Genomic DNA, 3,595 nt, shown 5'->3' with positions numbered 1-3,595 from the left:
ATTGACACGGTGGGCGGGTGTTGTATGTTATGTCGTGGCTGCCCGGGAAGACGGCGAAGAAAGCAAGCTGCCAATCAGCCAATAAACCTTGCCCATTATCGCATCCCCTAATTGCGCAAGCTGCTTATGCTACTTCTACCGTTGCAAGGTGCCATAATTTCTAAGTCAGAGCATCCGGATTTACTCTATCCTCCTGCTAAAGGTATCAACCGACTAAACAGGCATATTCACACCGAGATGTTAACTAAAGCGAAAAAGAAAAGACGGTAAAATCGACGTGACGCCAAAATGATGTGACAAACATACCCGCTTATACTTATACGTTTCATTTCATGCCCCTGCGTTTCCCTTCGCTCTCCCCCCCACAGCACCCGTACCTCTTGGCCATCTCGCGGCGCCCGGGAATCTGGAAACTCAATCATGGCCCCCCAGGTGGGCACCAACATCAGTTGTAACAGTCGTGGGGCTCACCGGATGGGAGTCGTTGTCAAGTCAGCAGTACATTTATGGGCCTTGTTTTGTGCAATGCCACCAAGCGGTTAAGCCTATGTTAACACGTCCATAGAGGGAGATGCGCGCTGTGTCGTATTACCTGAAACCGGAGCTTGGGCTGTGCAAATCGGCGCTGGTTTCTCGAAGGCGGATTGCTTTAATTTATGTGAGGTCACGGCAGTCTAGTCAGCTTCACACTGGTAGAGAGGGCCTTGCTTCTAAAACGAATACGTGTGCGTGTGAGTGAGTGAGTGAGTGTATGTGTATGCGTGTAAGTGTGTTTGAGTTGCGTTACTCTCCGAAGACATAACGGGCCCATACGAGCCTGAGCCAGTTTAGGGCTGCCTGAAACAGATATACAACATAAAAACGCAGAAAAGAAAGACTATTACCCTATCTCTCAACACGAGACTAAAAGAAGAATATATCGTACTATTTGAACTAACCAGAATAGTATGCCGTACCAGTGCGCCTGCGGTTTCTGACCCTCGTTAGCAGGATAGATACGGTGGATAAGATTCGACAATTTCAGCCAACGTCAACCGCTACCATCACCACATCCTCCATAGTGTGGTCCACCTGATACCCGAAAGAAATCCTGCCTGCATGTGCTATATGCTGGGCACTCCAAGAGTACATGCTCTTCATCCTCCACGGCTTGGAGCAAAGCTCGACAGATCGTCTGCTCACGTGCAATTCCCCCTAAAATCTCTATTTACTTCTAGCCGCCAGAAACATAAATGAAACCGCATAAGCAACCGATGCATATCAAGAGGGGTCAACAAATTGGCATGCGGCAACCAGCAGCTTGGCCCAGCAGACGGCAACCCCCATCCATTGCATTTAGCCATTTAGCCATCTTAATGCGAATCTGGCTGCTTCCCATCCGAGAGGAAATCGCGTTGTACTGCACGTCGTACTGAACAATCGCGTCGTACTGTACTGCACGTCCTACTGAACAATCGCGTCGTACTGTACTGCACGTCGTACTGCTGACATTCTCGTATGGCTTTACGACCACATGAAATGGTGACAGAGCTAAGAAAGGATTGCCCCTACGGGAGGATTTTCCCGTGCGCCATCCTACCCGCCCCAGCCCGCACGTCAAAATGTAAGCTCCCCAAAAGCAGAACAACTTGGGCGCTCAACAATCTGCGAGTTCCCCCCTCAACGATAGGAGAATAAAAGGATGTGCCCGCCATGTCGCTCTGATCTATCAGACTAGCTAACCTGCCGGCACAATGCCTTCCCAGTTGATCAGTTTTTCCTGTGTTCCTGTGTTCTTTCCTGTATGTATCCGCGTTGCACCCTTCCCCCCCTCCCTGGGTGAACCTCCACTAATGCAGATGAGTTCGTTAACTCTTTGATTTCATCCCTCTCATTACCCCCCTCCCCCCAACACACACACAATGGTACCACGCAGCTACAGCTGGCACTGAACCGGCGCTGGCGCTGCCGGTGGCTTTCAAGCCGTCCGACCCTGCAGACTACCTCGACTGGCTGTCGTGCTATATCAGAGGCCTTACACCGATACTGGCGGCAGCGATGCTGTCGACGTCGGTTGGGTCAGCAGCCGTACAAAAGTACGACCGCGACTCAGATGCGGCGTTGTGGTATATCCTGACATCCCGGGGCATGTCAGCGAAGGCGGTGAGCAGTTTCACCTCTGCATGGGAAAAGTCCGCGAGTCGTGGTGTGGGTCACATGCAGACCGAGTACCGGTGTATTCGCCACAAGCACGAGGGCTGCTACGTGTATGGACAGTGCGACTACTACACAATCTCGTCATTATATATGGCAGGGTGGTGCTATACCCCAGACGGTTCTGGAGGTGGCGACTGGGCGGGTGGCGGCGGCTTTGGTGTTATAGATCTTGGCGGTGGCGGTGACGACTTCTGGTTCTGAGGACACAGCTCCCACCACGGCGGCCATGTATGGCATGCGCTCGCTGTGCCACCTACCCTATCTCACCAGCGGTCTACGTGGCGGCGTAGCATGCTTGGTATCGACCTGCCATCAAGGATATCGGGAGGCAGCCGCCCTGCCTGTTGTCGCCAGTTACTTTGCCTCCAGCGCCCGAGGAAACCATTCCCTACGAGGATTCGCATCTTAGGTGCATTTCCTGTAGCCGTGATACGACAATTATCCTGGGTCGGGCCTTAATTAATCGCGATCACGAGAAAATCATTCCCTTTTTCAATTGCACCTAAACCTCTAACGACGCTCCCACGCGTAGCAAATCACGACAAGCACTGAGCTGCTAGTGCCAGTGCCCTCCTAGTGCATCGGGGCAGCCCTGGCCAGTTCGCTTTCGTTCATGTCTACGAGCGTACTGCTGTCAAAAATCGTACATTCTGCGTGTATCGTTCATTGTACTGCTTCCCACCCCTTGTCAAGTTGGAAGTGAGGAGGCTGCCATTGGAAGTTCGTTGCAGCCGTTGCTTAACAACAAAAAGGTTTGCAGTTCTGCTGCCTGTCCCTGGGCGGGGTTCCTGCACTCCTTGCTTCGTAGTGTTTGATGTATACGACATACATCATCACGCGCGCATGGACTGCTCTTAAGCAATTCAGGTAGCAAGCTAGAGTGCTGCCTTCCATACCTGTTTCTGGGGCATTCATGGAGAACATGTGCAGAGATGTATGCTGCGGAAGGCGGTGTTGTCGTTACTAAGGTGGCCTAGCACTGCTGCAAGGCAGCAGGCGGAGCTAAGTATTGTCGTAGGTATGTTTGGCTCGTCCCAAGAATCTTTCCAAGGCGCCCAGCGGATGAGGTGCATGCTTGGGCGGGGGAAGGGTAGGCGCGGGGAGAGCAAGTGTGTAGCATTTGGTAGCTACCATGTTTTGGGGGGGGAGATCCGTGAAGGGGGTTTAGGGGCAACATTCATGGCCCCGTGCGCGCCAATAACCGTTCCCCGCCGTGCACCGCCTTAGAGTCAGGTGCATACATACAGACAAACCTGCATGATGCTCCATCATATGCGCCACGTTAGATTTTACAGTTGCTCCATGCTCATTGTATTGCGCTTACTTTTGCACCTTCAATTGCATGACATGCAACTTGTATTATTAACTGTCGTACAGTACGGCGCACACCGCCAATATA

This window comes from Volvox carteri, assembly GCF_000143455.1.
Source record: "Volvox carteri f. nagariensis unplaced genomic scaffold VOLCAscaffold_7, whole genome shotgun sequence".
NCBI lineage: Eukaryota > Viridiplantae > Chlorophyta > Chlorophyceae > Chlamydomonadales > Volvocaceae > Volvox > Volvox carteri.
This window is presented reverse-complemented; position numbering follows the sequence as displayed.